Genomic DNA, 24,781 nt, shown 5'->3' on the forward strand with positions numbered 1-24,781 from the left:
AACAACTTTGTAGCAGATCGTAACTTCTAATCTAATGAGGGGAAAAAGTTATTAGCTTTAAAACAGGCGTATGTTTTTTAGGCATTGAAAAACAATAAATTAAATTGACATCACTGCTGGTACCTCGAGAGGTATTGCATAAAAAAAAGTCAAGCAATACCTCGCTATAGGCACCCAGCAGTGATGTCAATTGATTTTTTTTTCTTAGAGCCAAAAGTCATGCCTCCATTCAAAACCTAATAACTCATTTGTCTAATAAGATACGAAGTTACCGTCTTGGACAAATTTGTTCAGCAAGAAATTTCCTTTAGTAAAATTGATAAACCCATAAGCAGGCTCAGTTCCACAGAAGAAACAAAAATGATGTTAATTTTTCAGAACAACATATATTGTATTTTATGCAAACCTAAAACTTCAAATTTACTCATGTAAACTTAACTTAAAATCATGGATAAGTTTTGAAGCAAAGCAAAGTATTTGAGACCCCAGGGTTTGAGAAATTCAAAAATGACCCCAAATCGACTCAGTCTAATGGACACTCTTCAAGCCCGCAGAAACACAGCACGAGCTTCCTTTGTCACCGATCTCTTGACATTTCTCTAAGTGTGCGACCCCGTGGACTTAGAAACAAAGATCTTCGATTGTATGTTCCCTTCGGATTGGACAGCTAGTAGCGCTATCATCGGTGTTATGAAAACATTCAACCGTTTTTCTGAGAACTTCGACTTCAACGTTTCGAGAAATGTTTTCCGAAATGATGTTTTAAGTGTATTGAGAACCCTGTAATTATTTAGAATTAGTACTCCTTTGATATCAACACATATTGGTCCAAATGATGATTTCCATTTGCACCAATATGTATTTCGTCGATTTGAAAGGAAAAAATTAAACAATAATTGCATGTCAATGACTAAAAGTTTCTGATCAAGAAGGTCGTGGACTGTACATTTGCAACCAAAAAAAAACAGGATCGAAAAGAAGCGCTTTTCAATACCATTTTCAGTGTCGAAAAGTTTAATTTTTAGCTCAGAAATGAAAATTTATTTCTAGAACAACAGAAATTAAGAATAAATTATACCGCAATCCAATTTAACATGGTGCCCTTTACATGAATGCAGCCCCAAGGTTCTAATTTTGAGACATATCGGTTTGGACTACCCAAATGTTTGTTTGATTTACTAAGATCCTTTCACTGACGTCTGAATCCAGATGTAATAACCTGCTCAGATTCTCGAGAGAGAAAAAAAAATACTCGTGTAACCTCTTCAACAAAGCTATAAACAGTCTAAATAGAAACCGGTTAAATTGATAATTCCTTCTTCCGCAAACGAGATATGTATGTTAGAAGGAAAGCCACAAAAAACTGATTCTGCTAAATGAAAGTTTCTCTAGGCATGCACAAGGTCATTCTAGATAAACATTACCAGCCTGCTCGATTATGGTCTGTGCTGGTTGATTCTCGGACTTAACATTAAGAGCATAAACGCCCAGAGACTTTGTGGTAGAATAAGCGACGAACTTCTAAGCTGGGTAAAACACACCCAAACAAGTATCATATATAGGTTTGCCACTCAGTTTGTGCGGTAAAAACTTAACGATAGTTGCTAGAATAAAAGGTACCAAAATAAATCGTTATCGATAATTATTTGTCTGAAAAGTTTCTTTTGATTTCTTGCTCGTTCACATTTGCTTTTAAGATTCTAAATAAAAATGTTGTGGATCATCAAGCTGTACCCATTTTTAAATCACTGTAATTAATTGTATCAATTTGACAATCGAGAGGTCCCAAAATTTCAAATGATACTTGCTCCAAACAAAAAAAAAACAAACGCAAACTGAACATCGTTTTTTAACAACTCTCAGGCAAACGCATCAGCCGTATAGAAGATTGACCGAAATTCAAAAGAAAAACAAAACAACTATCACATGCACGACAGCCACGCAATTACACCCGCAATATTTTTTCGCCAATTTTAAACCCATTATCTCGAACGTAAACAGCTTCGACACCCTGAATGAATTTTTTCGTGCATCAAAAAGTCACAGCCATGGACGGTGTGCGATTTGTTTTGGATTTCTGTTTATAAATTTATTTAATAAAATCTATATATCAGCCCCTCGAAACAGGCCTCTATAGGGGATGGGTGATATCAAGCTGCGGTTCGGCCTATTCGGTGAGACGCCAAACAAATGTCGAAAGTGGTAAACTTGTGGACAACATAAATGCATTATAGACCGGTTCGGTGAATGCTTCTTCTTTCATTGAGTGCGGGAATGGCAAAAGTCGATCCATTGTCAGAAAACAGCAGCGGTTCCAAATGATCATTTGTCACTCTAGAATTGCACTATTGGTTGTGGTTTGCGCAAGTCAAGGTCGGGAGTGAAGATTGAAGGCCGTAGAGAATGTTTTAAGGCATCTGCTGATGGTGATGTATTGAAATCTCACTGAACAATTTTTAGAATGGAACTTGGATAGATCTTATCTACAGATATGAATAATAAGTAGAATGAAAAAAACAAAATCTGTAGATAGAAATAATAATTACTGTTGATTAAGTGTATAATATTTTAATGGCATTGCAACAAAATGAATTCTCGAAATTATGCGAAAAATTTTGTAAAGTAACTTTTTTCATTAAAGATAAAAACTTGACAACCAAATTTCAAATTTTCAGGTAAACTCTTTCAACCAATAGGATAATGAGACGAATAACTCAAGCCTTGAATAACGTCCATCCATTGTTCGTCATCATGACGAACGTTCTCCCCGTCTAGCCCAAACTACCAAACCAACTTCACAGAATGACACAAGTCGGATAACAAGGGCAATCAAATTCAAACTTGGCCTAATCAGCCGAAAAATTTTCATCGAATAGAACAAGATGACCTTTCGGCGAAGACGACGACAGCGATCAAGATGATCCAAATTGTGTTGCCTACTATTGTTGGTCTCTCACAATCCGCAACAAAGACACATTGAGCAATTTGAGCATGCCTTTCAAGTTTTTCAAAATCAACAACACCTCCTCCGAAGTTCTAATTATAATAAAGTTGAAGTCATATTCTGACGTGTTTAATAAACTGAAATCGTAAATAGAGTATCACAATTTCAAGTTTAATCATTCAAGACCTTTTCAAAATTTATGATTGGAAGCTTCGCAAAATACCACAGATCGAGTCGGGTTTGGTTTCATCAATCTTTGTAATTGAGGACCAAGGCTCGAAAAGTTGCGCTTGCAGAGATCGCAAAATTTATGCACGAATCTTCCAACGTTATTCAGCGAGGTACCTAATCGAATTATGTATTCTCAGGCGTTGGGATTACACCATGTCAGATTTGCATCGCCTTATGAAATATCCCATTTGACATGGTTGTACCGTTGCGTTGGAGTTTCTGAGAAGAAATTTTTGCCTAAAGCCGTAGGATTCGGAGAAGAGAGAAAGGCAAAATTAAAAGGAGTTTTTGACTCTCGATCCACGCGCCTTTCGCCAATTTAATTTATCGGTTAAACAGGATTACTTATCGATTAAGCACATAAAAGATACTGATGTATCCGCTCTCAGCGTGTAGAACGCTTTCGACATCATGGGCTTAACCCCTTTCGAACAAGAGAGGAAATTCTCTCAGAGTATTAGAAGGTGATGATTGAGGGACCTAGACTTGTATAATGTAGGATTAATACAAACTCTTTGATTCTATCCTCCAACCGAACAAGGTGTTTTTATTTGGTTCCTGAAATTGGCTATCCCTTATAATAATTTATTAATTCCCCTTCGTTGAAGATATAAAAAGTGGCGACGAGGATTAAGCGGAACTTTTAAGTTTTATTTTACATTTTGCCTGGCAGTAAGTTTTTTGTTTTAAAAAAAAAGATATTTACAAGGATTAAGCGTGAGTTAAAGAAAACCCAAATTTGCCGAAATTTATCAAAAATTGGATTGACTCCATAAGTGTGGTTTCTCCAGCACGTGGTGAATATTCATTTGGAAAAACGAAGTTTTTGAAGAAATGCTTAAGTTTAATGATATAAACAATAATTGAAGAACTCAATGAGAATCGGATTTCGCTTTTAAAAGATTAGTGATTTTTATTCTTTATCATCGGTGTTGACCACGTTTTTTTTGGTTATGCAGTTACCACGTTATTTTCAACAAAAGAGTTTAAGCATTGAAGAAGAAGAAGTTTGACAAAGAGTAGCGTGTTTTTCGTGTTCAACTCATCGACTCATCAACTCATCTATAATAGATTTGAGAAGGAAACGGAACACACCAACACTGTTGGAAAATTTTTCGTGGAGTTGCTGAACTGCTGAACAGCTGTTTAAGAAATTCTTGCGACTTTTTGATGTTACTAGCTGTACTGCGGTATTCCGTAGGATTGGATGCTGCTGAGTTTGTTGCTGCTGCAGTTGTTGCTGAATGCTGAGTTTTTGTTGTTGTTTGCTGTTGATGTGCTAGATAGGAAATCTAATTGTTAGCCGGTTTTTTATATTGAAAAGGTGATTTTTGAAAACTAGCAAGAGGATTTTCAGGTATGTGATTTTTTATGATTTTTTCTATATAACTATATTTTTACCGTATTCATTTTTCAACATATTTTATTGAATCACTAATTAATTTTTTTTCTTTTAATTTTTTTTGTGATTGTTTTTTTGTGTTTTTTTTTTTCTTTATCGCAATTTGTTGATTATACAAACGTCTATTGATTGATTTTAAAGTATGGCTCTTTCAACAACTACGGAGCAGTTTATTCCTGGTTTAATTTCATTTGGGCAGTATGTTGAACAACTAGAATGGTTGTTCACCCACAATAGTTATGCTGAAGCGAGGTATAAAACTTCGTTTTTAGCTGTTTGCGGTACGGAAGTTTATTCCCGAATCAAAATGTTATTTCCGGGCAGGAACGTAAAAGATCTAACTTATAATGAGATTATTGAGTCACTTAAAAAGTACTACGATAAATCTGATTCCGAGGTTATTTCTCGAAACGATTTTTGGACTATGAGACAAAGACACGATCAAAAGGCAATAGATTTTTTATTAGCAGTCAAGTTAGCAGCAGAAGACTGTAACTTTGGAGTAATGAAAGAAAGTTTTATTAGGGACCTACTGGTGATTGCAGTTTATGACAAAAATCTTCAAAGTAGGTTTTTTGCAGAAGAGAATTTAACTGCTTCAAAAGCGGAAAAAATGCTTTTGAGCAATGAACTAGCTTTGGAAAAATCGCGTCGACTGAATGGTTCAGAGGAAAAATTAAACGTTATTGCCAGACTAGGACGAAGGGAAGATAGACAACCAAATCGAACTGACTACAGGTACCGCAACAGGAGTGGCAGCAGGGAAAGGACTTCGAGATTCAGAGAAAGAAGCTATAGCAGGGATGGAAGAAGAAATTTTAAATCTGTTTTTATTTGTTCATATTGTGACAAAAAAGGTCATACTCGAGATTATTGCTACTTGCTAAAAAGGCGCAATCAATCTCCAAGAAGGCGACAATTTAATCAGCAATCAGCAGTTAGATTTTTGGATTCTCCTAAACCAGAAGCTTCCACATCGACATTATTTAAAAGATTAAAACAAGACAATTCTTCAGATTCAGAAGAAGAAGAAGAAGAAGATTTTTGTCTAATGATTTCAACGATTAAAAAAATAAATAATCCATGTTACATTCAAGCTATTGTTGGGAAGCAAAATTTGATATTGGAAATAGATTCGGGATCGGCAGAAAGCGTGATTTCAGAAAATTTATTTCTCAGAAAATTTCATGATTACAATTTGACTCCTTGCACTAAGCGACTGGTTGTGATTGACGGTAAACGATTGAATATTTTGGGTAAATTTGAAATCAAGGTACAGCTCAATGGAATCAAGGAAATGGTACATATGGTGGTGCTACAATGTGACAACGACTTCGTCCCTCTATTAGGACGAACATGGTTGGATATCTTCTGTGCTGATTGGAGAGCTGCGTTTGTAAAGCCAAGGATCCCAGAAGAAAACGTCAACTTACTGATTGAACAAAAAATGATTGACAATGTGAAGAGTAAGTTTCCTAGTGTTTTTGACAACAATAGGTCTAAGCCAATAGTTGGTTTTGAGGGGAATTTGGTTTTACGAGATAGCACTCCAATTTTTAAAAAGGCTTATGAAGTTCCTTTACGACTACGTGAAAGAGTTTTAAAACATTTAATGGATCTTGAAAAGGATAACATCATAACACCAGTTGAAGTGAGTGAGTGGGCTTCGCCAGTAGTCGTAGTCATAAAAAAAGATCAGGGTATCAGGCTAGTAATTGACTGCAAGGTTTCCATTAATAAGGTGATAGTACCGAACACGTATCCACTTCCTTTGGCTCAAGATATTTTTTCGAAGATTTCGGGTTCCAGTTATTTTTGTTCCTTAGATTTAGCGGGGGCGTACATCCAGTTGCTGCTTTCGGAAAGCTCAAAAAAGTTTATGATTATCAATACAATAAAAGGCCTTTATTCATATAACAGATTACCCCAAGGAGCGGCTTCTAGTGCATCGATTTTCCAAAAAGTAATGGACACGGTGCTACAAGGTTTAGAAGGTGTTTGCTGTTATCTGGATGACGTATTAATAGCAGGGAAGAATTTCAGCGACTGTAAAAATAAACTTTTTTTGGTTTTGGAAAGGCTAGAGAAAGCGAATATTAAAGTAAATTATAAAAAATGCAAATTTTTTGTTAACAAATTACCGTACTTAGGACACATATTAACGGACAAAGGTATTTTACCGTGCCCAGATAAGGTAGAAACAATTCGTGAGGCAAAATCTCCTAAGAATGTTTCAGAATTGAAGGCTTTCCTGGGTCTAATAACATTTTATTCCAAGTTTATTCCGAAACTATCTTCTCGCTTGTATTGTTTGTATTCTCTTTTAAAAAAAGATGTGAAATTTAACTGGACTGATGAATGTGAAGAAGTATTTAAGAATTGCAAACATTATTTACTGAAACCAAATCTTTTGGAATATTTTGACCCGGCTAAACCGGTGGTGATTGTTACGGATGCAAGTTCATATGGTTTGGGAGGTGTGATTGCACATTTGGTTGATGGAGAGGAGAGACCAATTAGTTTTACTTCATTTTCTCTAAATTCGGCACAAAAGAACTATCCGATATTACATCTGGAGGCTTTGGCAATTGTTACTACAGTAAAAAAAATTCATAAATTTCTCTATGGTCAAAAATTTACGATATTTACAGACCATAAACCTTTGATAGGTATTTTTGGAAAACAGGGTAAAAATGCGATCTCAGTAACAAGGCTACAACGATATCTTTTGGAATTGTCGATTTATGACTACGATATTTTCTATCGTCAATCATCAAAAATGGGAAATGCAGATTTCTGCTCAAGGTACCCTCTAGACCAGCCTGTGCCAAAGGATTTGGATAGAGAATACATAAAAAGTCTAAATTTTTCGTCGGAGTTTCCTTTAGACCAGGGGTGAGCAACCTTTTGAACTCACGGGCCAATTGAAATTTGAAATTTTGTCGGCGGGCCGCACTTATAATAGCTTTTTTTTTTCAATAATAAGCAGAGCTTCTTGGCATTTTCATAACCGAAAGTTTTTTGGGGAAAACAAATCTGAAAAAGGAAAGATAAATTGAATTCACTTTTTTAACATCAGAAATTCAATACGCCTTTTTGAATACCCGATATTGAGAAGGTGCATCATTAAATCTTTGTCATTTTTCAATTCTCTCAATTTTTTTAAGTACTGCTTGGCAAACATTCGTTCATAAAACATTCTTGTTAAAACCGATGGTACTATTATTCGTCATCACTTCCATTTAAAAATTTCCTGGAGACTTCCACAATGATAAATAAGAGTGTGAAAAATATGAATTCAAAGAAATCGCCGTCTTCTTAGCGTTGGACGTTGAATCGCTGAATGACTTTGTGGGATTTTTTTCAACAATTAAAACTTGTCCTCAAAGCCTAGATTTTTTTTCTTCAAACGGTAAAACCCCCGTTTCTTAAATTGAAATTGAACAAGGTGGTTGAGATCAGAGAAAAATGTTCAATTTCACATATTTTTAAGCAGTTATCTACAAAACTACATTCTTAATTCTAGAATTTTTATGCAAATTTTTTAATCTTTTCTATCTTATTTAGATATTATTTCTTTAGTAATATAATGACTTTGGTAATGGGGAATGCGATTTAAAAGTGAAATAACTCAATATACCGATGTTTGTTATAAATTTTCTATCAAATTTCTGAAGAAAAAAAAACATCGCAGATAATTGTCAAAGACCTTTTGGGTCGAATCACAGAATTTCAGACATCTATTGCTTTTATCAAAAACTTTCATTTTTGTCGGTATCTTTGATGCCGGATAATTCAAGTTGATAAAAAAATCCAAAAGGTTCACCCAGTCATTATTATTAAAATTTCGTAATTTTCGTCAATATTCAGGAATAAAAAATATTTTACAGGGTTTTGGTTTTAATTTTTTCCAGTATTTTAATGCTAACCTTTATTTATTAATTTAAAAATATTATTTGCTGAGCATATTTTTTATCATAAAACTTTATTTTTGCTTGAAACGGAAATAATGTCTTGAATAACAGACTTCGAAATTCGATCATGTGTAGCTTCCGATTTTTAACTACTCTTCCTCTCTTTACACAGAAAAAAATATTTGCTGTAAGATTACAGCAAATATCCTGTAACAAAAAGGAGCAGGACATTTGCCGTAATTTTACAAGTCGAAAAAATATTACAGGTCCTTTGTTTTACAGTAAGCATATCAATTAATGGTTCCTTTGAAATTACAGGCCTGTAAATTTGGTTCATTTTTTTTTATTCTTTGTATATATTCCAATTGGATTTTTCAAAAATAATAAAACGTTCATATAAACAGTTTTTGAATTATCCTTTTTATTTTCTTCTCAAAATGAAGGCAGATAAAAAAATACAATTTTCACTACACTTCCTGCATTGGCAAAACACAATCCACAAGCACTATTCTGTGTTTCGTTTTAGTCGGCAAACCGAATTTTGTATTACTTTTTCTGCCAGTTTGAAACCCGCAAACGGCTGCTTGTGGAATAGAGGGACGAAACCTAGTCCAAAGGTCATCTTGGTTTGGATGTGGATGTTTTGGAGAAGAATCATTTGGGCAAACCCTTGAGCTGGAGGATATTATACTTCGCTCTTATTTGCTGTAAATAAAAGGAAAACATTAGATTTCTTATCAGGTCTTAATTGTATTTAAGAAAAAAAAGCTTAATGTTGATGATTTGTTATTTTCTTTCAAATACTATCAATTTCAAATAGCACAAATTAATTAAATCCATGCATGCACAAAAAAATCTGTAACTGGTAAATAAAAAAAACGATTCCTCACTCACCTGGAAAGCTACGTCTTCTGGATGAAAATCTGATACTGTTCCACCCTGAGACTGGCGGAAAATTCTGGCTTCCGTACAACTTTTGCGAAGCTTTTCGGAACCGACAGCTTAAAATGTTTTCCGACTGGCGATGATATTTCACAGATCTCCGGCGCTTGCGAAAACTCACCAGTTTAACCTCCTCCGTGTGCCCACTGATACATGTGGGAAGTCGTGGCAGCTCTGGACGTTGCTGCTGCTAAAGATGCGGCGAATGAACAAGAAACGGATGTTAGTTTCTGGATGGTGGCAATTTTTTTTAAATATTACTTACGGCATAATTGCGGACATGATAATCTGCTTTGCCCGGACGGCGGCCGTCCGAACTGTGCTGCATATGCTTCTGAACAGCATGATCCGGATGATTTTTGCATCTTCCGCTTCGAGATCCGTGGAATCCTTGTAACTGCAAAACACTGTTTTGCCATTACAGTTGATGGTCGCAAAATTAACAACATTGTTGTCTCCCGAATCTGCGAAAACGATAAAGCACCTAACCGATCGCCTCGACGTTATTATTTTGTTGTTTGTGGAGCAACTTCTGGATTTGCTCCGGCACGAAACAAACACGCGAATCAAAACAAAATAAAACGATACGCACTCTCGTTTTGACGTTTATGGACAACTGGGATGCCAGGCACACTTTTCTTAATGAATAATTGAAAATATTGGAAGACACGTATAAATCGACGACAAGTAATTTTGGTTCGACCTGTAAAACTACAGTGCATGTCCTGCTCCTTTTTGTTACAGGACAATTGCTGTAACATTAAATGATTTTTCATTAACGTTTAAACTAACCAACTGAAAGTTACGTGTTTTTCAAATTACAGGATGTTTTATTTTAAAGGCAACCATTTTCAATGACACGTAATATTCATTATTTTTTTCTGTGTAATGGATTTTGCTTTTCAAAGTTGTAGGAGTTGAATTATTAGGAAAAATGTATCCTGATTCCTAAATAATAAAAAAAACTCCAATATTACATTATGCCAATAAACAGTATTGCATTTATTCCTTGAACAGAACATAATAAATGCTTTAAAAGCTAGGGAAAAGGTTAACAATCTGAATGATTGTTGGGAAAATGCAGATTAGCGCATATTTGACCATGTCATATTCATTTTTCCTAATAATCCATTGTAGAAAAAAGTTTAGGCATGAACATTTAAAAAAAGCTTCGTGGGCCGCACATAAGGGTCTCGCGGGCCACATGCGGCCCGCGGGCCGCGGCTTGCTCACCCCTGCTTTAGACTATAAAGAGATTGCCAAGGAAACAAAAATTGATAGATTTACTGCACAAATTTTACAATATTTGGTTTAAGGATGGCCTGAGCGAATAAATGGAGAATTTAAAGATGTTTATTCAGCTCACCAAGAATTGGAAGAGATTGATGGTTGTTTACTATTTCAAGATCGTGTTATTATTCCTTCAAAAATGAAGCAACCAATTTTAAAAATGTTGCATGCCAATCACTCGGGCATTACAAAATTTAAACAACTTGCAAGAAAAACTGTCTACTGGTTCAGTATGAACAAAGACATTGAGGAGTTTGTAAAATCTTGTAGAATATGTAATGAAATGAATTCTGTTTCGAAGCCAGCAAGCTATTCTAGCTGGATACCGACAAACAAGCCATTTAGTAGGATACATGCAGATTTTTTTCATTTAGAAAAAAAAGACTTATCTAGTTATTGTAGATAGCCATAGCAAGTGGATTGAATTAGAACATATGAAAAATGGAACTGATTGTGCCAAGGTAATCAAAGTATTTATCAATATGTTTGCACGTTTTGGTCTTCCGGACGTGTTGGTCACGGATGGGGGTCCTCCATTTAATTCAGAAAATTTTATAAATTTCTTTCAAAAACAAGGTATAATTGTAATGAAAAGTCCACCTTACCATCCTGAAAGTAACGGTCAAGCAGAGCGTATGGTGCGATTAGTTAAAGAGGTACTGAAAAAGTTTATTTTGGAGCCTAAGATAAGAAAATTAGATACAGAGGAACAAATAGCATTATTCTTATTCAACTATAGAAATACTTGTGTTGGGAAAGATCAAGAGTATCCCTCAGAGATAATATTTAATTATAAACCAAAAGGATTAATTGATCTCATAAATCCCAAACATAATTTCAAATCAAATCTTACGAAACCTCATGTTCTTTTTAAATGTGATGATACATATCTTGAAGGCGTACAACCGGAAACAACATGCCAAGATGATTTTAAGAATCTGACTAAAGGAGATACAATTTATTATAAAAATAATAATAAAAATTCTATTCAAAAATGGGTGCAAGCACAGTTTTTAAAACAGCTTTCTACGACTATTTCTCAGGTGATGGTAGGCGGAAGGATTGTTCTGGCCCATAGGCGCCAGCTGAAATTGATGCCAGCTTCTCAACGAAGGACATCGGTACATTTTACAATCCAAGAAGAAGAAGATGATGATTTATTACAAAACCGTGAATTTGGCAATGGCAAAAGGCGACGCAGCGTAGATGAAACAGCTCAGTTTTTGTCCGATTCAGATTCTGACTTTTATGGATATCCAGCTGATTCGTTTATCTACATGGAAACAGATCAACCAGATGATACTGCACCGACCATGGATTTAAATGCTTTGAAGGCAATTCGAATAAGAAGATCTGATCGAAGATCAAAGAGAAGACGCAAAGAAGATTATATTTACTACTAAACAACGAACATTATAAGTGAATCAAAATATCGATTGAATTATTGGTTACGTTTTAATAAGTGCATTCAAATATCATTTAAATAGTTAAAGTTTGGTTGTTACATTTATACTATAATATTTAAGTAAGTCTTCGCTTAAAAGGGTGGAAAAGTTGATGTATCCGCTCTCAGCGTGTAGAACGCTTTCGACATCATGGGCTTAACCCCTTTCGAACAAGAGAGGAAATTCTCTCAGAGTATTAGAAGGTGATGATTGAGGGACCTAGACTTGTATAATGTAGGATTAATACAAACTCTTTGATTCTATCCTCCAACTGAACAAGGTGTTTTTATTTGGTTCCTGAAATTGGCTATCCCTTATAATAATTTATTAATTCCCCTTCGTTGAAGATATAAAAGATACAAAAAAGGTTGAAAGTAAATTTTGCAATGGCGTTATCCTCTTACGAGGCTGTATTCGGTAAATGACATTCTTAACGTAAACCTGACAGACACTATAATATCCTCCGAAAAGTGTATATATTACCGTTTATACATTTTTTTTTAGCTGAGATGTTATGAATTTAACGCCCGAAAGCATGGGAATTTGAGACAAGCTGGTACCATACCACCTTTGAAGCTTTCCGTAAAAATATGCTCTTGGCTCAATTTTCAACACCTATAAATTTTCTTCTAATTAGCATCTGCTTTATCTATCCGTCATTTCTTTCCTATCTGTAATTCTTCTATCAAGAATTTTTCATTATAACATTCACCGCAATGCCATTAACCTAGCATATAATAAATTTCATATTCCAAGATCATTAAAAGACGTAAACATAAAAAAAATCAGGCCTAACTTCAGATTTCAATTCAGAATAAAAAAGGCAGGTGAATTTCCAAAACAGAATTCAGGATTACAACTATACCCACAAATCAGACTCTACTCCAATAATGATCTTCTCTGGAGGTGAAACTATCGACATAAGATTATATGCCGGACCGGCACTAGCAAGCTTTTTCATCGCTGGCATTGTCCTACCAGAGCAACCGGATTGCATATGTCTGAGAAAAGCCAAATAAAAAAAATCCTATATCCCATCACAAGACAAAGCAAGATGGAAAAAATCAGCCAGCAAGGATATCGCCAAATGATGTACCGAGCGCTATGTGAGTATCACCAGCAGTAGAAAAAGAGCATTCTGCGTTCTCAACCACCGACTAAGATGTCCGGCCGTAAGCAGCTATACGTGTGCATGTAAACTGACAATAGAAAACAGTTTCTCGTTTTCCATTCCCTTCTCATTCCCATCTCATACCCATCCAATTTCCATCTCATTCCCATCAAAGACAAATGAGGATAAAGACAGACGGCCAAAGTAGGTACAAAATTTATAAGAATAATCTATTTTTCTTGATATAGGCATTTAACCTGCCTTGATATGGGCATTCAGAACCTGTCTCGTATTCCAATATCTTATCATCTACAACTTTGCAAAAAGCTTCAATTTGTTGAATTTCCGATTTCCAGATGAATAAGAAAGAAAAACCATTAAAATTTTTGTTCACAGAATCTGTACGCACGATAATTAAAATTAAATATATTATATCAAAACTGTCAAAAATCTTGTTTGAATTTTTAAATTTTTTCGACTTTATATAACAATGAAATTTTTTCATGCCATGTGTTAAAAGCGTATTACCCTCAAACTGCACTGATTAGATATGATGAATCTCTAGCCATATCGTCAATCGGCTGTATGCGCATATTACCCAACATGCGCATTTAGGAACACTTCCCCCTATTGCGTATTTTTGTGAACAGACCTGGGAGAAGGGCTATGACAATAAACCTTTGTTTACTAACTGACCCATTTGGTGCACTGGTCAATTTATCGAACTACCAAGTCGAAATAAGAATGTTGCATTGGTTTCGATTTTCACTTTTTTTATTCTGGGATCAATTATCCAATAGGTTGAAAACCTAAAAAATTGTTTTTCTTGTTTTGCTTCAATAACTACGGTTATGCTTCATTTTGATCGTGGAACTCGAAGTGATTGTTATCATAATTTCATTTTGGAACAAGTCATTCATACACTTTCTTCAACCATACATTTCGGGTTTTAAGGTTTAAGGTGGATGTGAGTAGTTAATCAAGCTAAGCTAAGCTAATAACTACGGTTATGCTTCATTTTGTTTGAAAGCACGATTCCTTATGCAAATAATGCTTTTACAATCATATCATCTTTGGCACAGTACTCTTTTAAGCGTAAGGTCCATCCCGACTCAAACGAAAAAAAACGCTGTAAAAAACAAAACTAATTGATCGATCCTTTTAAATTTTCAGACAACGAACTATAACGAATTAGTGAGCTCTATTCATTTCATTTAAATTAAATACAATCGCTTTTTCAGCCTGACACTGTTCAATAAATTTTGTACACATTTTGCTACAGCTTCCTACAGCAATAAACTTTTTTTTATTTCTTTCTCAGGACCAGGGTTGGTCGGCTCTTCTCAAACAACAAAGAGCCGGGAACAACACTGTTTTCAGTTCGGCTTCCGAGTGTAATCCTCTTTCGCTGATCGTGCTCCACTCGTAACCCGAGTTTACACGAGCTGTAAGTGTGAGGGATGGCAAGTGTGAGGGCATTTGCATCTGAGTGGGAGATTGAGAATTCTAAACAAAGAGCATACACCTCAGAGTAAATGAAGAAAAAAATTATTCAGACTCCCACCACACAACGTAGAAAAAATAACATCAATTTATCCCCCGCTACCATGCAGTTTGCTGTTTTGGATTCTTTTTTCTTGCAAAAGGTAGCGTTCGAAGAAGAGGTGCAAGATGGTTTCGTCAAAAAATAAGGACACCGCGATGAACAAAAAACAGGATTTTTCAGGACACCATTAGACACCTATGGGACCTTTGATTAGGAGAGCAGCATCTTTTCTCGTGAACATACAAGAATGAGCTGAGTTAGCTCTCAGACTCTTCTCAACACAATGCGCAACAGATTTTTCCGGAGAAGGGAATTCTCTTCATCAGCGGATGTGAATGCTCTTGCTCACTCTTATGTTTAGACAATCTCACTCTTGATGAAAAGAAATGCACTCTCTTTCACTGGACAAGCCAATCTGAGGAGTTTTGCCATCCATGCTCAGAACTGAACTCCTAGTAGTGTTTGCTTAAAAAAACCCCAGTATTTTTAATGGGTCTTTACCGGGCATTGAGAGACTTCCTGTCCTTAGGTACAAAAGTTACCATCTACAGCATTTCAAAGTTCAGCGGAAGCCGCAATCTTTGATTTAACTGACGCCATCGATCCAAATTCGACTCGTTGATCGCTTGTATCAACACACATATTGTGAGGGTTTTATGCGATTTTCGGTCATTTACAGCATTTTTAAATTCAGCTGATGCCGCCATTTCAGATTTCAAGATGGCGTCAGAAAGCAGGTCAGGTTTCATGTTTTATAGCATTTTTAAAGTTAATCGAAAGCCGCCATCTTGGATTTCAAGATGGCCTCGGATAGCGAAAATCGAATTCTACTCGTTGATCCCTTTCACCTAATAACCCTTATTGTGGATGTTTCATAAGACTTTCAGTAATTTATTGCTTTGAAAAGAAAGGCGAAATCCTCCATCTTGGATTAATGATGGCGTCAAGCAACAAATTTGTTTCCCTTCTATTTGGGTCCTTTCACTCAATACTCATATTGTAGAGATATTCATACCACTTCCGGTGATTTTAAGTTTTCTATTTCAACTTAATTTTTTTTTTCAATTTTAACTTGAAACCAAAACACAAAACTTATCAAAAATTTGTAAAATGGGAATTCCAATTCAAATATGTGTAATATAACCTGAGCGTGTCCTGTTTTGATATCTTGATCGAGAACTGTCACTGAGTTTTATGGCGATAATAATCAAGCACTGAGTGTTATTATAAAACATTATAAACAGTTTTGACAGAGCACTCATAACTCTTTAAAAATGCTTCACACAAATGCTTCCTACACAGCAAAAAATTTCTAAAAGTATACGCAATCTAAAATACGAGTGATCTACTTTTTGACCAGTGTAATTCAAAACTGATGTAATTTTACATTCTTTTTTATCTATTTTTGAATCGTTGGTATAAACTTAATTTTGTATGATGTATGTTTACACGCCCTGATCTAAAAAATATATCTGAATATAAAATTACATCGAAAACAATGTAAAACACGACAGATCCTTTGTTTTCTTTTTTTCGCGGCATAAATTGTCTGTTTTTATCCGAGATGGTAATTTATTATGCGAAAAGAAAAAAAATCGCTTCCGCAGTTTATTTTGTATTGAAACCGAACCAAATTCTTTCAGAATTGAATTAAAAAATGGTAGGTTATAGTTATAGACGAAATGAAAAAAATGGAACTTCAAATTCTCTTTCGATTGCAGGAATTGCAGTTTTATAAATGGATCAAAAGCCGAATCAATGGGGTTTATTCTGCGACGCAAGTGACGTGACTTACGAAATTTCATATCGTTTTGCTGGCTTAAATAGCCTCTCTAGCCTCAAAATTTTCGTTCGGATGAGCTGTTATTGGTTTTCAAAGCTCATAGATACACAAGTTTCTTTTCTGAAGCTTTTTTTGTAGTCAGGACGAAGAAGTGAAATTTCCTAAGTTGCGTCACTCGAGTTGCAGAATAAGCCCCAATGTTGAATGTTTCTAATGTTTAGGGGATTCCGATTACTATGCTGTTCCGGAATGATTCAAGAATGCTGCCTGACGCTGATCCGCAAAACATCGCCCTGCTGGGGATCATCGGACACAACCACAATTCTAGCTGCCAGTGATGGTGGGTGTTTTTTGAGTTTGCAGTGTATCGGAAATATATGTTAAATAAAATGACACATGTGGCGTATTTATTCATAAACAACACCCAAAATCTGATTATTTAAAAAAGATTTGTAATATTAACGGTAATATGTTTTGAAATTTACATCATTGTGTATTTTTACACGACGGTTTATGTCATCCGTTTTCGTGCATTGTTTTCGATCTAAATTTACACGCCTCGAAAATTACATTGTTGAGAAAAATACACCGTGGTAGAATATTATATCAAAATCGATGTTCCGTTTTCGTGCATCGTTTTCGATCTAAATTTACACGATTTTTTCTTGCTGTGTAGTGCTAGTTGGGTTAATCTGTGTTGCTTGGGTAACTAAACATCTATTTTGACTGTATTTATGCTTCATTTCAATACTCAGAGTTCCAAATAACATTTAATATCAAAACTCGCTGTTAACAGCGTGATTTCAAGTTGTTTTGCAACGTCTAGTTAGAAAGTTGAGGATTTCTCTGAATTGTGTAATGGCCTTAGAGTTGGCGCCGTGAGGCATTGAAATTTATCAACCCGTTCTTTGGGTGTACATGCCAGCACAATCATTTTAATTTACCCTAGTGTTGTCAAAATTTCTCAATTAAATGTTTTCTTCACTTGTATTTGTTAGACACTTTAAATATTTAAAGTTTTAACAAGAATATAAAAATTTATAATCTGTTGTGTTGTGAGCCTACTCAATTGAATGATTCAACTGAATCAAAGCAATCGAAAGATTCCTTTTTCAATCCTATTTCAATCAGATGTATAATTCTAACCTAAAAAAATTACTGGAATTTGAAGAAAACACTTATCTAACACAAGCACTAGTTTTTTACTGAAAATGTACATGGATAACATGGCAAAGAGGCTTAGCCTGGGCGTATTAGAGCATCTTACCCTTAAAAGAATAAAAATTAAAATGTATTATCACATTCTAATGTTTATTCTTTTTAAGGGTAAGATGCTCTAATACGCCCTGGCAAAGCCTTGCGAAGCTGGTTGAGCAAGGCCGTGCGAAGAGGGTGGGCTTTGGAATTTGAACCCCTCACCCGTGATGATTTTTTTAAATAAAATTTTAAGTTCAAGAAATGAATTTCCCGTTGTGACGAGAATCTGCTCGATTTCAAAAGGTATTTAAAAAAAGGTTAACAAAATTATCAAAAAGTTGACTCGCCTCTGGTGGAATTTAGTCCTATTTAACAAGGCACAGTATTACCCGGACATGCTAGTAAAAATTTAAAGACAACTCCGGACCGCCCCGACCTGGGAGCCCGGTTTTTGTGAAAAACTATCTGGTGTTCGCCGAATTTTTTAAATTTTTTTAGCAACACGATTTTTTCAAAAGTTATCGACATCCAAATAATAAAATCAAAATTATGTGTAATGAATTGAAAATGAAGCTGATGTGCCTCCACAACAAAAAAAATTAAATTTAAGATGATTTTCTTACATGTTTCTCTTTTCTTTTCTTCGAATTTAGATTAGATTTGCAGGGCATTTTAAAGCAAATGGACGGTTTTTGTCAGGTTTTTGAAAAAATACCCGGAATAACTCGGCTCGGATGTTACAAACAAAAGTCTGAATGCCTTCATATCACTCCCTAAGACATTTCATCTTACGACCTTATTGAACCTTATTTTTATTTGTCAATTCCAAATTGCAATTCCACAAACCTTTTGTTTTGAAACTCAAATCATAAAAAGCTTAATCGTACAAGTTCAGAATTTAAAATCAATCATTTTAAATTTAAATTTAAACATCAAATACCAAATAAACAACAACAATCTAGTAGCCATGTTTCTTACTCATGATACTCAACAGAATTTGCAAAAAAACATGTAAAACTTAGTCTATTACATCTATTACTTTATTACTTATCACTTTGATCACTGATATGTAATACACTTCAAAAGTATTTCAATCAAAATTTTATTTTATGTTTCTTGTTCATCTAAATGCTCAATTCTACATTCAATAGAGATTGGTAAATTAGACAAGTCTGTAAAATTAATTTTTGTTCAAGTTGAATAAACATTTAGGAGCAAATTCTGATTTATTTTGGTGTCCTGAATCCAAATATGATTCTATCAATTTTTGTTTTTTAGAATAACTTTTGAAAATAGGTTGAAAATCAGTTAAAAAATTTCTGCACTTATTTTTCAAAACTGTAAAAAATTACCAAAATTTAAAAAAAGTTTAAAAGCAACGGTCAACTTCCCAAAACCTCAAGCAATTTAGACTTCTGCGAAAAAAGTTATAGAAATTTGTGTGTTTACTTTTCCCCATTTTGTAATATTCAAGGGGAAAATTACAAAGTTATAAAGAAGTTTTAAACCAAATTTTCAGATGTTTTTTAAGGCAAAAGTCGAATCGTTTTGCAGTCTTCAACAAATTTATAGAAATGTCGGAAATACTTGTTATGATATTCTTCCAATTTAAAAAATATTGTGAAAATAAAGTTTTCACAATATTAGAATATCTAATAAAATTATTTTTTGATTGAATGGAGGATAATAACCAAGTTAAGAATCACGACGTTCATAAAGGTTTGTGTTCATCAGTTTTCAATTATGATTTCACTCAAATCTGACTCAAATTTTAACTTATAAACGCCAAATAAAAAAAAATAGAGGTAATAGATGAAAGCTGACAAAAGATTCGAGTCCATAACACCAACACCAACCATTTTATAGTTCAGTTTTTTAAATGGATAAGTAAATGATTTAATTGATTTTTTTAGAATGTTTAATGACTAATCTTTTTCATCTGTGCGTCCCTTGCCTTGCCAGATAATTTCGGTCATTTTAACTCAAAAACCAGTCAAAATCCGTGTGTTGGGTTTTAAATTTTAAACCCAATAACCATGCACTATCAGAGCAAATTCAGGTATTTTCAATAATAAGCGAAAGAAAGGGTGAATAATAAACACATGAAAAATGATTTTTCTCCAAGGCACATCAGCGGCATTGAAATATGATCTTACAATTCAAAAGAAATTTATGCAAATTTATTTCGCTAAAACAAGTTGAAAACACATTTGTTATCTGACGCAAAAATAATAAATTTCGTAAGCTAAATTGAGTTTTGAGTTTAAATTTTCTAAAATTGTGAAAAAATCCGATATTCGGGCAAGCAGACTAGACCAGCAAATTCCCATTTTTTTTCTTAAAAGCACTGGGTAAGCCCGGGTAAACCCAGAAAATTTGGAACACTTACTTTTAAGGATACAGTATTTTAATTGACGGTAACAAAAATTCAGAGCTTGATATTTAAAACTATAACATAAGCGCATGAACTCAACTCATTGATTTTTCAAGCGACAAAATTTCTCAACATAAATTTTGTCAGTTTAAGCTTTCAGTGACGAATTGAGCATGTTGTGTTATAAATATGTGAGTGATCTTCAAAAATGAACTTTTAAGCATTTTATTTTGATAACTGGAAGAATTTTAACTCTAGCTTTGATTACTGCCACTCCTGAAAGAAATGTGAATATGTTCTTCTTTTTATCAATTTAAATTAATAAAAATTTTACAATTGATGATTTGTACGTCCTCGGTGGTCGAGTGGTTAGCGTGGTAAGACGGTAATCGCTGATCCACTGATGGCATGGGTTCGAATCCCATCTCGGTACTGGGTGTTTAAATGTTAATCTTAAGTTGTCCACGTCATTTATTCAGTCTATAAAGCCTAAATCGGCTAAGACGGTGTATGTCTTTTGAAATTCAATCATGAACTTTGTGTTTTGAATAAATTCTTATGTTCATAGTTTAAATTTTGGTTTGATTGGAAAGTTTAATTCGTATCAATTTTCTGGTGTTTCGAAAATAGGGATTTCAAATTTGTAACCTACAAATTTGCTTAAAAATTACTTTCAAGCACATTTCTTATTCAGAAAAAGGTACCTCATTTAGAGTAACTTATTAATGACTCACAATGATTTGAAATTTTGAATATGAATTATTTTGAATCAAAACATTAATTTTTATTCAAGTTTGTGTGTTTTTTTAATTTTTACATTTTAAAGCTGTTTCACCGAAAGATTCGTCAAACACAAAAAAAAAACAGCTTTGCAAAGCCAATCAGTTTGTTGATTTATATAACCTTGACAAAAACATATCATAAAATTATTGAAAGTTCTAACATGTGATTGTCATCACAAAGTCAAAGTTTTTTTTGGTTTCTCAAATTATGGGATGAATAGGAATAATCTTTCGTTAAATAGGAATAGGAAATCTATCTTGTATGACCAAGTTCAATGTTTTTGGATTTATTCATCTTATTTTCGACAATATTGGTTAAAGATCAAGTTTAAGAATTAAATTAAATAAATTTAGAATTATAGTTAGATAACCTTGAAATCTTATCACGAATAAGTAAAAGAAATGAACATGTGAGTCAATATTTATTCTTACACTTAAAACATGCTTAAATCGTTATCAGATATCATGGTAGTTAATTCATGAAACTTCGTTCCTTTACTTTTCAAAAGCTTTTTCATAAAAAAAAACAATTAGAACAATTAGATGCAGATCTTTTCACTGAACACTTAAAAATAAATTTGGAAGACAAAATTGTTAGAAGTTCATCCAAATAAATTACCGGTAAGAAACTTCATCTTTAAAGGGCGGAGAACTTCCTAAAATCGAATGCAATAAAAAAACTGAAACCATCAATTTAATTCATTACTGAAAATCAGTAGAATAGCTGCCAATTCAGGATTCAGCTGCCGAAACCTCAAATCGCTTACCAATACTGATACAAACAAAATAGTTCTTCACTGCACAGTTGAAGTCTCTACGAGGAAGGAAGCGACGAACTCGATCTCCTTGTTATCTTTATATTCTTTGGCCACGATTTCTCAGGACACCCACGCCGGCAAACTGGAAATACCACGTTCCAATGCTCTAACTGTTCAAGTCACTATTTTTTCACCCAACCCATCCACTAGATTAGTAAACAACTCCACTGCTAAGTACAATTCTACCGCAGAATGCGCACTACCCCGGTTCCCCCTACTGAGAATATAGTTCAAATCACTGGGATCTTACTGCTTATGGTAAGTCTCGCTTAAAGTCTTTCCCTACCTGATCTGATAGCACACACTTTTCTAGATGACTGAAATTCGACTCAATTTCGCGACCACGTTCGCTCAACTAAACGAACGATCTGCCCGAAGGTAACTTTTATACGCCATCCAAAACGACCAACTGACCAGAACCGGACCACATAGTTTTCTGGGGCCACCGGCTTTGCTCCATCCAACTTCGGCTCCAGCTCAGCATCAGAGAAAAGTGAGTGAGATCGATGGCTCCCAAAGAGAGCGTGGAGGGACCTCCTTTCTTGGGTGCTTTTTCGTCGGGAGCTACACCAACAAAAGGTTCAAACACCTTAGAGCTCAATCCTGGCTGTAATTTGTTCGTTGGTTGGTAAATTTTAAAGGTAATATTGTTGTGTAAAGATTATGTTTTGCTTAAAAATAGAGACATTCAGGGAAACTTGGACAAAAATACAAACAAATTTTTAATACATTTTTTTCATACGCTCAACAGCAATTTATCAGTGGCAGCACTATGATGGTTTTATATAAATATACTCATTCAAAGCATATCTAATTTCAAAAACACGTAAATAAGTTTGAATCTCTTCTTTGAGTGATTTTATGATTTACCTAGAAAACTAAAAAAAAAAAAAACATTAAAAATATATTCCTACATTGTGGCAAACTGTGTTAAAAACTAAAGATAGATTTCTTATCCTACAGTTACTTCTGCATTAGACCGACTTTGGACTGAAGCACGATCTGACATAAGGAACTTTAAATATGTATGAAGACTTTCGACAAAATAAAAGAAAACTCAAAATACGTTCACTCCTTATGTATGTATGTATGTTGGTTATGATGGCATGGGTGCACGGATTCACCGCAGTTTAGATTATTAAGTTCGACAAATTTTTCAATGCAACGCTTACACCATACCCGGATCCCATGGCTTCGCATGAACTGTTATGGTGTGGAAGTTTTGTGTTGATGTAGGCTAATTTTGGAAGAACGAGACAATCATGTGGGCTAGTTTAGTTAAAGGTATTCTGGCATCCGTGGCCAGCTGGCAACTGATTGAACATTCTTATTAAATAGTCATTTATAATATATCTTACCTGTCGGCCACATAGGGGATTCAAACCCAAAAGTTTTCTTGCCGATACCGGGAATCGAACCCAGTACGTCTGACATACAAAACCAGGTTCCAGTGTGCTATAAAGCTCAGGATTGCAGAATTTACAATGAGGACCAAGTTCTGGAATAGTTAAGGGGAGAACATTATCCTCTCATTTAATAACTGTTTTCGAAGATGTGTTGACCTTCATCTAATTCGAAGTGAAGTAAGCAATTTAAACTGGCTTGGTAACGATTTCGACATCATTATAATATTGGTTATTTTATTTCGAACGTTTTACCAACTAGTTAGCATCAGTGTCCAACCATTTTCGACATGTTTTGTCCAAATATCACTAGAACCCAATCTTTTTTTTTGTTAAACACTCTTAAAGCGACAAATTGATCATCTTCGATAGATGACAATCCCATATGGGAGGACCTAGGTCAGGCAAATAGAAATTTTGCTGCAGCACTTTTGCAGCATTTTTTACCTTTCGACAATAAATGAGCACTATTTGAAAAGATTTGTAATCGTTTATGATGAAAATTCGTGCCGGAACCAAACAAAATCAACAAAGTTATTGTTTCATAGATGAGGCATGCTCAGTTTGGTGAAACTTGTAAATTTATCCAATGCAAAACTCTCTCAACGACTTAAAACAAAAGTATTAAGAATAATCATTCTAATGAAACAAAATTTGTAGCCTGCTCACTGGTCGGTTATTTAACCAGATCAATTTGACATTTGAGCGCTTTTTTTGTTTTTTTCATCTGTTTTCACCCCGAGGACGAACTGTGAGTTTTATCTTTAGAATGTGACTTTGACACATGTTTCATAAGGAAAAACTTATGGAACGCACGGAATCTTCAGCGCAGTTACGGCGAATAGTTTCCTCAAACCTACTTGACTAAACCTATACTGAATCTATGAAATTCATCTCATTAGAGTAGGGTTGCCAGATTTTTCCCGACGTATCCGTACCGGGCAGATCCGGTAAATTTTATCTAAAGACCTGGCAAAATTCGGGCATTTTACTTCAAAGTACTAAACCCAAAATCCGTATAATATCCGGGCAAATTTAGTCAAAACCACGGAATTATTCAGTAACACTCAAGATGAAAGCACTTGAACTATTTTTTTTCTATCAAAACACAACAGCAGATTTTAAATCGTATTTTAGGCTTCGAAAACACCATTACATTTATACAATTTGCCATAAAATATTCGTTTGGACGTAACAATGAAAAATTCTAAAAACTTAATTGAGTTTTTTGTTAGATTTTACAAATAAAGTGTATAAATCCAGTTAAAATTCCGGCCTTTCTCGACGAAATTCTGGTAACCGGGCCGGACCGAACTTTCCTCAAATTGTGTGTCAAATATCCGGTTAAGTCCAGATAAATCCTGACAACCTTACATTGGAGGCATTTAGAGGCAATTTTGATGTGTTTTTTGTGAATTCTTTATTTGAAATGGCTCATACCTTTAAGCTTTGAGAAGCCAAACTCGTTTTGTTTGATTGCAAATGTGTGCTTATATCTAGTCCACTTTTTGAAAAAGAACATAAAAGATAGGGAAATATGGAAATAAAAAGAATTACAGTTGAAGATCTAACTCTAATTCTAATTTTCTTTATTTATAG

General features: G+C 34.4%; 1 protein-coding gene across 3 annotated transcripts in view; it reads right to left on the reverse strand.

The window, feature by feature from the left end:
* Nucleotides 1–22,202, reverse strand: part of LOC129746250 (nucleolin-like) — a 44,107-nt gene extending 21,905 nt beyond the window's left edge. Inside the window, exon 1 of one of the 3 annotated variants that reach the window (XM_055739826.1) lies at nucleotides 22,066–22,202. The gene's annotated coding sequence lies outside the window, so the exon portion shown is untranslated. Of the gene's footprint in view, nucleotides 1–21,728; nucleotides 21,974–22,065 lie in introns of those variants that run through there. The other 2 variants (XM_055739827.1, XM_055739828.1) reach the window with 2 other exon arrangements.
* Between the last annotated feature and the right edge of the window lie 2,579 nt (nucleotides 22,203–24,781).

This window comes from Uranotaenia lowii, chromosome 2 (assembly GCF_029784155.1).
Source record: "Uranotaenia lowii strain MFRU-FL chromosome 2, ASM2978415v1, whole genome shotgun sequence".
NCBI classification, from domain to species: Eukaryota; Metazoa; Arthropoda; class Insecta; order Diptera; family Culicidae; genus Uranotaenia; species Uranotaenia lowii.